General features: G+C 37.0%; 1 long non-coding RNA gene across 1 annotated transcript; it reads right to left on the reverse strand.

Moving 5' to 3' along the window:
* Positions 1-7,140: 7,140 nt before the first annotated feature.
* LOC110800667 (uncharacterized) lies at positions 7,141-9,771 on the reverse strand. The gene is made up of 5 exons (XR_002536713.2): positions 9,610-9,771; positions 8,253-8,370; positions 8,066-8,169; positions 7,770-7,975; positions 7,141-7,621 (listed from the first exon to the last, which is right to left on the reverse strand). It is a non-coding gene; the product is annotated as an uncharacterized lncRNA (long non-coding RNA).
* Between the last annotated feature and the right edge of the window lie 3,077 nt (positions 9,772-12,848).

Consider the following 12,848-nt stretch of genomic DNA (forward strand, 5'->3'; position numbering starts at 1 on the left):
TCCTGATCCCATTCAAAAACGTGTTAGGAAATCCGAAAGGCAAATATCACCAGGAAAAGACTTTCAGCGCCCGAAGCTGGGCGCCGAAATGTTTAACGCCTAGCCTTGGGCGCCGGAAATGCAGCCCAAGGCCCAGATTTCACAAAACGCGGAACAGGAAAGGACTTAAAACCGTGTTGCTAAACACGAGGCCCTATTGCAAGTAGGATAAAGCCCAAAGCACCTTTAGCTCCCGAATAAGCAAAATATAAACATTAAAACTTGGTCGAAACTTAGACTTGTCTCAGAAAATGCTTATGTACACTTTTCAAATCAAAATAAATATCATGGTCATTCATCGAAACACCAAAAATGTGTGTCGTTAACTCGTTGGTTTTCCAAATAAAAAAATGTTTGTCTGTCAAAGGATTAATCCGGGCCAAGCTAAAACCGGATGTCGCCTGAAAACTGAAGTCGCACTCCACGGCTTCGCTAAAGTAGCACACTACTATAAAAGGTCGCTCGCACATACGAGCATGACCCCAAACATGATTACAAGATACGAGAAACGACCGACGAGCCCCAGTGCTTGGGGGCTCGCGAAAAAAGTATACTCCAACAAGGAGCGCACAATCAAAATCACATTCCCGGACTACGCCATACACCCTCTCATGTTTGGATATCTCAAAAAAAAAGAAGCGCAGGTTCGACCTCAGAGAAAGGTCGTCATTGACACTTGTGCATGGTCCTCTAATCAAAGACCAAGTAGTGGCAAAAATTGAGCCGTAAAGACTAGCTCAAAACCACGAAAGCAGCCGGTCGCAAGACAAAGGTCCGTCTAAACCCGTTGTCAACCCACGTTCAGGTTACAACTAAATCCGAGCATCCCTCGAAAGAATTCGCTCTTGCAAGAATAAATAAAAGAAATTCTCAAAAAAAAGAAATCACAATGAACAAAAAATAGAGACTTTCCCACCTCAATCAGGCAAGATCGCGCCGCGAACCACGCAAGTTACAAATCAAGGAAAAAACGAATTCAGGGATGTCCACCCTTAGCGGACAGGGCTCGCCCACCTTCAGTGGGTGGGGTCTGCATCACTAGCCGCACAGGTCCTCAGTTTTCCAAAAATGAAATTTTCAAAAAGTCAAAATTGAAACAGGCTCGCCATCTTCAGCCGACGGGGTCTACGGCGCAAACCACGTAGGTCCTTATTTTCAAAAAATAAACACAAAACAAATTTCAAAAACAGATTCGTCCACTTCTATCGGACGGGGTGTCCACCCTTAGCGGACAGGTTCGCCATCTTTAGCCGGCGGGGTCTACGTCACAAGCCGCGTAGGTCCTTATTTTCAAATATTCAAAAACAAGATTCGTCCACTTTTTCTGACGGGGTGTCCACCCTTAGCGGACAGGCTCGCCATCTTTAGCCGGCGGGGTCTACGTCACAAGTCGCGTAGGTCCTTAGTCGCTGCAGCGATAACTTTTTCTGGTTTTCCCTTTTCCAAAAATTAAAAGGATTGGTTTTCCATTTTTTCCAAAAAAGAGCGATGTGCTGGATTTTCCTTCGTTTTACGTCCCATAAAAACAAGGGGGTTTTCTCGTTTAACTAGCCCTGAAAATGAGAATCTTTAAAAACATTTTTACCTCGTGATTGGGCTTGGCCAGGACCAATTACACTTTATAGCTTTGATTTCGAAAACATATGTAGCTACTCCCAATGACAAAAGTGAAGGAGTTTCTACACTTCTTTAGATCCTTCCAATGACAAAGTGAGGAAGTTTCTATACTATCAGTTGACAAATCCCAATGACACGTGAGGGATATGTCGACACGTCAAAGTGATGACCCTTAAGTCAAATGTCATCACTCGGGGGCTCGTGAGACCCTCGCCAAAACAGGTCACTATGGCTTGTGCGACGCACTCCGTCTAAGACTTTGACCATCGTCTTACTCCAAGACTCAGTCAAAGTGGGGGCTAACTGTAGACACCTACATTTGTCCCCATTCCCGAAAGGGAAAGGTTCGATGATGAAAGCATAAATCTCCACTTGACAACGCATCTCCTATAAAATAACGGATCTCAATTCCCCTTTTCATTTCACCCAAAACCTGCTATTTATGGAAATCTGCTAAAAATAATAACTGTCGTAATGGGCAGCTGTTAAAAGTGGCAAGTCATAAAAGATAGAAACCTGTCAGAATTAGGTGTTGCACTCCAACATAAATCCTAAATGAGATAGAAAACTGCGGGAATCATATTCCTAATATGATTCGGAAATAAGAGTTACGTATTAATTAAAATCCTAACGAGCCTAGAGTTCGTAACGGGCCCAGACGCATTCCGTCATGAAATTGATACGCACTAAAAGACTCGATTAAGTCTCAAACACTACGGATTCCAGGAATCTGAATCTGACTAAGAAAACAAACCCAGACCCTGCTGAAAATACCTGGGTACGTGTTTTTTCCTAATTCTTTGTGGATTAGAACTCTGCAATTCTATCTTTCCACGAACTCTTCCCTATAAATACAACCCCAAATTCGACGTGAAAAGAACACACACAATTCATATTCTGAGTATTGACTCTAACCCTTAGCCTAAGCCTCTCGCTGCGAAATTGTTCACGCGTTCTATCGCAATCGATCTATAAATCGAACAGAACGTATCCCGTCCCATAATTTGAGATTCGTTAAATAAAAAGGAGAAATAGCAAAGTCAAAGTGGTTAGTTTTCTGAGAACCGTGACGCACCTCTCAAGGGTGCGTCGTAATGTGTCCCTTTTCGATGATTTAATTGCTTTCCTCGCCCTTTTTATGAACTGTTAAACTAACTAAATCTGATTGTTCTACCACGTCTAACAAATATAATATTTTTGGGAAATCGGATTATCATGCTAGGTCCCTTAATGCTATTTAAATTAGATAATCGCGATCGATCTAGTATTATATGTTGCATATTGCTAAAATCAACTCAGATTAGTTTAATAGTTAACGCATGTCCCTTCAATTATTTATGCTGAGCTAGTAAGGATATCCTGCCTCTGGAGTTATCGAAGAGCGAGTACTCCTCTCGGTACTTACAGTCCCCCGAACCCTCAATCTCTACCTTGCGGGTGTATGTTGAGAGATCCCCACACCAGGGATCACAAGTGAACCTACGGCCGTCGTGGTCAAACATAATTGCACTCCCTTTATGTCACGATAACCGGGTTTTGTCCGTTTTTCTCATTGTCGTTAAAAACTGAATGGCGACTCCTATATTACTAGTCCATTGGGTGTAAACTCACAGGAAATCCAATTACACTTGATTGAATAAAAAAGAATCGTCACACCTACGAGGGACGAGGTCACGCATTAGCCTCGTGCTTTTTCGACCCCCTCACAACTTTGTATGCGTTTAAAGGGAAATTATGATTATGGAGTGTTTCCATTTGCTAGGGTATTGCTTGATTTGGCATAAATAGCTATTGATGTTATCAATGTGGTTGAATTTGTAATTGAGATACAGAATTTTGGTGACTTAAGTGGTCTAGCTCAGATGTGGTGGGTCTTTTGAGAAACCAATTCTTAAATATTTTCTTCTTCGTATGGTTTTTGGATTAGCATCACTGAAATAATTATACGAGGATTTTGCTTAGGTTGTATACCTATTTCTATAAGAAGTATTGCATCTTCTTAGTGTGTTCAACATGGAATGGAAATCACATCATGAACTTTACATTTTCTTTCCCCTTCAAAACCACATCATGAACAATGTTACACGGAACGCGGGACGAAAGAAACGTGGTACGGGAACGCGGAACGCGGAACTTCGCCTTGGAAGAACCCGGAATGTTGGTCTTTTTTAATAAAAAAAAATTAGCGAAATTAATCTCATTTTCAAATTTCAAAGTTAAAGTTGCAGTAAAATGAGTAGAGGTAAAAGCGATTAAATAATAAAATAAATAAATGGGAGTAAAAAACTAAATAATAAAATAAAAAGTACATTGAATTAATCACGTGAATGGTAAACTAGAGAGATTGACAGAATCCCAGAAGCCAGCTGTAAATGTAATCACAGAATCCTATAAGCCAACTGTTAAAAAGATAAAAAAAATTGAACAGAATCCCAGATGTACCGCAAGAGGGGAATAAAATAAAATAAAATAAATGTCACGTGTGTTTACTGCTTTCTTTATCCTTCGTCTTCAACAAGACCTGAAATTAGATTCCCATAAAGAGAAGACCAGAAACCACCATCGCCACCCGGTGAGTATTATGTGTAGGATAATCGACGATAAAATTTACACCATTAAGTTCGGAATTACGATTCTAACAAAAGCCCTAATATTTCAACAAAAAATTATGCAATTTTCAAGCCCAACTACCAGATCTAGGGTTTGAAATCGGGGGCGCCCATTTCTACGAACCGGGTCGCGTCTCAACCACGCTCCGGGACGCACGAACCCGGTTCGTGGAACATGGCAACGTACCAAGTTCCGGGTAACACTGATCATGAATTCTACAGTTTCTTTCCGTTCGAAGCCACATCATGCTCAGACCGTGCATCATTCTCTTATTTATCACACCCAATAATCTTTCTTTAAAGCAGATGTTGAGATGCCTAAAGACCCTACTTCCATCAGACAGATGACCTTAGACATAACAACTCGTTTCTCAAAGATAATTCTCGTACCTAATTGGATTCCAGGTTTGGCTGGTCTATTGAAGCAGCAACAAGGGCATGTCAGATTGGCAGCCATGATCTAGATAGAAAGAGGAGAAATCTAGGTCAATTAATTAATTATTTGGCAAGAGTTGACATGCGTTGACTTCGTGAAATCTGTTGATGTTGGTCTGTTATTGCTATTAGCTCAAGTTTTCGAATTGTTTTGATTTACTTTTTTTGGTTTTTGCTTTATTTTTGTTGATTCTATTTAAAAACACTAGCCTACTAGCTCAATAGGTAGAGCATTGTGCAAATGCATAAGATGTGGGTTCGAATCCCACGTAGGTTAATCTTTACTTTTTGTATTGTTTTATTTACTTTTGAGTTTTGGGTTAATATTATCAAGTTCTTATCAGTTCATTTTTTTGAGGTATTATGTTTCAAGAAATAAGAATAACTAACTATTATTATTTTTCTTTTAAGGATCAAGGATCGGTTTAATTAGTGCATATAAAAATTTAAACCTTTGTAGTGACAAACAAATGAGAAAAAATTTAAAGTTCGAATTTGTTAATATTCAAAACTTTTACTCATTGTTGCTAAATGAGCAAATATTTTAAAATCTCAGATAACTTAACATTCAAAAACTTTGCTCATTTTTTATAGTTTACACAAATGAGCAAATATTTTTGCTCATTTATAAAATTTTAAAGTTCGGGTTTGTTAATATTCAAAACTTTTGCTCATCGTGTCTAAATGAGAAAATATTTTAAAATCTTAGATTACTTAACATTCAAAAAATTTGCTCATTTTTTATCGTTTACACAAATAAGCAAATATTTTTGCTCATTTCTTATAGTTTACATAAATGAGCAAATATTTTTGCTCATTTTTTATCGTTTACACAAATGAGCAAATATTTTTGCTCATTTCATATACTTCACACAAATGAGCAAATATTTTTGCTCATTTATAAATTTTAAAGTTCGGGTTTGTTAATATTCAAAACTTTTGCTCATCGTGTTTAAATGAGCAAATAAATTTGCTCATATTTTGTAGTTTACACTAATGAACAAATACTTTTGCTCATTTTTAAAACTTTAAAGTTCGGATTTGTTAATATTGAAAACTTTTGCTCATCGTGTCTAAATGAGCAAATAAATTTCCTCATTTTTTATAGTTTACACAAATTAGCAAATACTTTTGCTCATTTTTAAAACTTTAAAGTTCGGATTTGTTAATATTGAAAACTTTTGCTCATCGTGTCTAAATGAGGAAATAAATTTGCTCATTTTTTATAGTTTACACAAATGAGCAAATACTTTTGCTCATTTTCAAAATTTTAAAGTTCGGATTTGTTAATATTCAAAACTTTTGCTCATCGTGTCTAAATGAGCAAATAAATTTGCTCATTTTTTATAGTTTACACAAATGAGCAAAAACTTTTGCTCATTTTTAAAACTTTAAAGTTCGGATTTGTTAATATTGAAATTTTTTGCTCATCGTGTCTAAATGAGCAAATAATTTGCCCATTTTTTATAGTTTACACAAATGAGCAAATATTTGTGCTCATTTTTAAAACTTTAAAGTTCGGATTTGTTAATATTCAAAACTTTTGCTCATCCTGTCTAAATGAGCAAATAAATTTGCTCATTTTTTATAGTTTACACAAATTAGCAAATACTTTTGCTCATTTTTAAAATTTTAAAGTTCGGATTTGTTAATATTCAAAACTTTTGCTCATCGTGTCTAAATGAGCAAATAAATTTGCTCATTTTTTATAGTTTACACAAATGAGCAAATACTTTTGCACATTTTTAAAATTTTAAAGTTCGGATTTGTTAATATTCAAAACTTTTGCTCATCGTGTCTAAATGAGCAAATAAATTTGCTCATTTTTTATATTTTACACCAATGAGCAAATAGTTTTGCTAGTTTTTTATAGTTTACAAAAATGAGCATAATTTTCGCTCATGTTTTAAAATTTTAAAGTTCGGGTTTGTTAATATTCAAAACTTTTGTTCATTGTGGCTAAATGAGCAAATATTTTAAAATTTCATATTACTTAACATTCAAATAATTTGATCATTTTTTATAGTTTACACAAATGAACAAATATTTTTTCTCATTATTTATATTTTAAAGTTCGGGTTTGTTAATAAATCAGAACTTTGCTCATTATGTCTAAATGAGCAAAATATTTAACGTCTCAAATTACTCAATATTCAAAAAAATTGCTCATTATTTATAATTTTACACAAAAGAGAAAAAAAAATTACTTTTTAAACAAAGAGTTGCCTATGTAGGATTCGAACCTACATCATTGTGCAATCGCACAAAGCTCTACCAATTGAGCTAATAGGCATTACTAATACTTGAAAAAAAATGAAAGGAATAGTCATTTGACCGATTCCTATTCCCAGCGTTCCTTTTGTCACCAGGATTATTCTATCATCTCTTCGTTGAACCTGAAAAAGTATGCAGATTACAAATATTCTGGTGAAAACATAGCTTAGGAAAGCATTTCAGAATATTGCAAATGTAAACCAACATCACAATGGTGAGGGAGTTTTGAACCCAACATCTTAGGCTAAACTTACTTCTCCTTCCCAATTTACATATAACAATGAGAAAATTCATTCAAAGAAGATATGAGGTGTTTTAGAGTCTTTCTGGATGATCCTGCTCGAATTTCATCCCACACCCTAGACTGCTCAGGATTACCAACCACTTTATCCCAGAAGAATAGTTTTAGCTTTGTTCTTAGGGCATCAGGATCGCCTGCAGAGTCACTACCATCACCAGAAGCTGACCTTCCTCGGCTGGAAGGCCCTATAACACCTGCTTTTGGAGGTGCAGGAGGAGGTCGAACACTTTTCGGTGGCGGTGGTGGCTGAGGTTGAACACCTTTTGACTGCAAACCAACAGGGAATCACTGTAAGGCAGACCACCCTCAACTGACCTGAAAGGCTGCAACAGTCCTTCCAGCCTCTCTGCCAAAAAAAAAAAACAAATTATTTGAGCTCAAAGGTGAAATTTCATAAAATTCTGTGTTTTAAAAGTTTAGGAAATCTTCTGTTTGAATGTCAAATGAGCTTTTGACACAAACGAATACTGCTCGATTATAGCGACCATACACACCGGAATTTCTTGATCATTTTCAGGAGACATCAATGCTTCAAAGACTATAGGGTAAAATGGAAAATGTTGTCAATAAAAAGCAACACGTCTTGTCCCTCAACATCGCGGAAGTTCTCAGCAATAGTCAGTCCAGTAAGACCAACATAGGCACGAGCACTTGGGGGCTCATTCATTTGACCGTAGACAATAACACATTTGCTGTCAACCTACAACAAAAGGAAGCAACACAAGGGGTGAGCCAATGTTTATTAGACACACGAACATAACTCCTGCTAGGGTGCAAGAGTGTGACAGACCTGCTTTTCACCTAGCTAGATGACACCACTCTCAATCATTTCTGTGTACAATTCATTACCCTCACGGGTACGCTCACCAACTCCAGCAAACACAGAGAAACCACCTGATAATTACAACGAGTGTTATAAAAATTCAGTGAAACTAAGCTGTAAATTCTATGTAGATAAGGTGCTATTGCCAACATACCACGAGCTTTGGCAAAGTTGTTAATAAGTTCCGTAATAAGCACAGTTTTCCCGACACCAGCACCTCCAAACAGCCCAATCTTTCCTCCCCTTTGGTATGGTGCTAAGATATCGACAACCTTGGAAAGGAGAAAACCAGAAAGGATGACATTTATACGTTGCATGCAAAGACATCACAGTGTCACAAATGAGTAAATTTATTTTGCTCATTTCCACAAATGAGTAAATTTATTTTGCTCATTTCCACAAATGATAAAATTTATTTTTCTCATTTGCACAAATGGGTAAGTGGTACGTTTGAAAATCTAATCACAAGGTATAATTTTATTTAGGAAACGGGACAACAATTCGAGGACATCCCAAAGTAGTGCACCCGACTAATATACCAAATAGTTTACAATTCACCTCCCTACTAGAAAATTATGTTGCATTATACCTTATAAATCCGAGTATCTTTTCTTCCTTTCTTCATAATGGTTTTTAACTTATTACGAGTTTAAGTTAATACAATAATCAATATAATCTAATCGGCTAAGAATCAGATGTTTCCTAATCTAATTTTCCTAAACATAGTCTAGATCAGAAACTTGTTAATTCCACTAAATTCTAACCTTAATCCATAAACAAGGAAAATATAAGTTGTAACTCACATACTCAGAAGCTCAGTAGAGTAAAACTAAACGGGAATGATGACATAACAATGCTTTCACATTCTATAATGTATCTGAAACAAACATATTCAGCACCTCAGTAGAAGACAATTACGGAGTACTACAAAAGATAACATCAGAATTAATCCTCATAATTATGAACACATATTTTCAGCAGCTCAGTATAACATTATCACATACGAAGTACAACACAATAATTGACTCCAGAGATAAACACTAGATGTTTCTATACAAGCACTGCAATCTCTCCCCTTCATCCTATAATACGCCAATGCTAAAAAAAAAAAAAACAGAAGCCCCAACACAATAATCTTTATCTTCTTCTATCAATTGCTAAAAAAAATTTAGGGTGAACCAAATCGATTTGTGATATGACTGATATCCAGAAACTTGCACATGAGCAAATCAAACCCCTAAGAAAAGAATATGAGCAAATCAAACCCCAAGAAAAGAATATGAGCAAATCAAACCTAAAAAAGGTGTTAATAATTGACGTAATTCGCAGTCAAAATTTACTAATCAAATCAATATATTTCGAAATCAAAATTTACTAATAAACTCAATTTCGCAATCAATTTCTAATTTCGAAAACAAAAGAAAAATAATCATAAAAATCGAAGAACAACTACGGGCTAATTGAATGAAGAGAGTAGCAAAAACACAGAAAACAAAAAATAAAAAACGTACCCTGGAGAATTGAAGAAGGTCGCAAAGAACCTAAAGAGATATGCAAGGAAGTTGAAGAAGATGAAGAGGCATTAGCAGAGCCACAGAGAATTCACAGGAGGAGAGAGAAAATTGAAGGAAGAGAGAGAAAGAAATCTGAAAAATTGACGGGTGAAGGAGGTCATTCAACGCAGAGAGAATTACTAATTTATCCTTAATATTTTCCTTGGTCGGATCGTGGGCCAATTATTTAATTTATTTGGACGGTTAAAATTGCTTCTCATTCTTCCCATTATAATGATCTTCTCATTGGAGGGGACCCTATATATATATATATATATATATTTAGGCTCATGTGAGAAGTGTTCTTATGGTGAGAAGTGTGAGAAGCAATCAGGATCGTTGAATCAAATAAATCTAACGAACCATATCCTCGCGTTAGTAAGGGCAGTAACGTAAATATTGAAGAAAAACAATCCAACGTCTGGTCACAATTAGTCACACGTGGATATCCACTCTAACCCCTTTATCTCTCTCCTTTTATCTTCCCCTGCCAACTCAATTTGCAGAGGAGCTTGAAAATGGCGATATATGAGCTAAAAAGAATACGTAAGCTTTCCCATTACTATTTGTTGCCTTCCCTTTCTCAATAGTTCAACCAAGATTTATGATACTTATTGTGTCCATAGTAGATCTTTGATGTATTTGTAATTAATTTTTTATGTATATGTGATCCTTAATTAGTTGATGTATCTGCAATGCTTAGTTGATGTATCTGTAATGTTTAGTTGATGTATCTGCAGTGATTAGTTGATGTGCCTGTAGGTGCAGTGCCTTGATGTATTGATAAAGGTTAGTATTTGATGTACCTGCCATTTTTGGGTTGAGATCGAAACAGCGAGTTATCATTCTTCTTCCATATTGGCAGATTCCTATTTCTATTTGATTTTGGTTTTGTTATGTTTTTCTTTGTTGGGTTGGACATGCTTGAAATTTTTGTTAATCAAATTTAGTTGTTGTGTTAGTGAATGATCGAGAGAATTGATTAGGGTCAGATTAAATTGATTGTTAATTGGCGACATTTTCAAGCTTCATTGAAGCTTTACCATGGAAGAGAGGGGGAGAGGGAATTTATTACAGTATGTGGATTGTCAGGCTTGAAAAGGACGAGACTCGATTAGCACCGTTAGATTTACCTGAAGCAATGGTTGAGATTGCGTCTCACGCTTCTCATCATAAGGCCCCTTTTCACCGGATCTCAACTCTATGTTAGGTTATGATACATATGACATTACATAGATCATGCGGAAACAACCATTAACCCAGGACAACATATTATTTACACATAATCATATAGCATAATTTAGATGCATACTCTTTGTTGCGTGCCCTCCCTAGCTGCGCCCGAACCGAACAAGAACAAGTCTTTAGGACTCCAAGTGTCGTCCCTCCGTAGATAGTCCACAGCACGTCCGGATCCGCCTTAAGATTGACCAACTAGAATCGCCCTTAAGGTACTAGAAAATTTCGGCACTTTATGAGCAAGATGTGTGTTTTAATTTTCTCTCAAAAAACTCACTTTTGAATACTTTGAAACTTGTTTATAAATTATGACCCCTAGGCCTTTATTTATAGAGTTATGGAAAAGGAATCGTAATCCTAGTAGGATACGAATTAATTGAAATTAGAATCCTACATGAATTCTATTTAATTAATTTATCCAATTAGGAATAGAAATTTAATCATACACTGACTCTTGTAGATTCAGGAATCACGCATGAGCACAAACTCACACACACACGGCAGCCACAAGGGCTGCCCATGCGCGTGCGAGCAGCAGCCCACGCAGCACGGCCCACGCATCCGTGGCCCTTGGCGCGCGCTGGGCCTGCCTTGCGGTAGGCCTGGGCGCTGCCTTGGCTGGGCTTGTGGCGCGCATGCTTGCTGGGCGATGGCCCCGGCTTCGTGCTGGGCCTTCGTCCGGCAAGCCTCGTCCGATGCTAATTCGTACGATACGCTTCCGATTAAATTTCCAGTTCCGGAATTTATTTCCGATACGAACAATATTTAATATTTCCGACTCCGGAATTAATTTCCGTTTCGAACAAATATTTAATATTTCCGTTTCCGGAATTATTTTCCGATTCCGGTAATATTTCCGATTCTGACAATATTTCCGTTTCCGGCAATATTTCCTATTCTGGTAATATTTCCATTTCCAATAATATTTTCCGATACGTACCATGTTTCCGTTTCCGGCAACATCTACGACTTGGATAATATTCATATTTCCGATACGATCCATATTTCCGTTTCCGGCAATATCATCGTTTCCGGAGTATTCATTTCTTGCCTGTGACGATCTTAGCTCCCACTGAAACCAAGATCCGTCGGTTCCGAATATTCATAGATGGAGTATTAAATGCCATTAAATACTTGATCCGTTTACGTACTATTTGTGTGACCCTACGGGTTCAGTCAAGAGTAAGCTGTGGATTAATATCATTAATTCCACTTGAACTGAAGCGGCCTCTAGCTAGGCATTCAGCTCACTTGATCTCACTGAATTATTAACTTGTTAATTAATACTGAACCGCATTTATTAGACTTAACATAGAATGCATACTTGGACCAAGGGCATTATTTCCTTCAGTCTCCCACTTGTCCTTAGGGACAAGTGTGCATTTCCTAATTCCTTTGTCGCTCGATGCTTGCTCTTGAACATAAGGTAAGAGTTGTCATCCTTATTATGTCCAGAGGTGTTCCTCGGTTTCAGAGTTCAACTGATCAAATAAACAGATAATCATAGCCTATGATTCATCCGAGCACGGCCATGCATTTCACAGTTTCTAGCTCTCCGAGTGGCCTTGTACAAGTTTTAAGCATCTCTTCCCGATTTATGGGAGGACAATCCCAATCTTGCGATCTTGAGATTAGACTTCGTTTGATAGGTGATTACCTGAGCGTTGCCTTTATAGCCTCCTTTTACGGTGCGACGGTTGGTCAACGTCAAAGCAACCAGTTCTCAAACAAGTAATCTCAAATCACTCAGGTATTGAGGATTTAGTGTCTAATAATTTAATGAAATTTACTTATGACAGACTTTCATCTCTTACAGTAAAGTTTCATAGGTCTTGTCCGATACTAGTCTTCCCAAAGTAAGTATCTATGCAAATGATTATGACATTGCCATGTCCACATAGTTCAAGAAACAGAACTACTAGTCATCTTGCATTCTAATCGTCTAACGTTTTCTATGC

This window comes from Spinacia oleracea, chromosome 1 (genome assembly GCF_020520425.1).
Source record: "Spinacia oleracea cultivar Varoflay chromosome 1, BTI_SOV_V1, whole genome shotgun sequence".
NCBI lineage: Eukaryota > Viridiplantae > Streptophyta > Magnoliopsida > Caryophyllales > Amaranthaceae > Spinacia > Spinacia oleracea.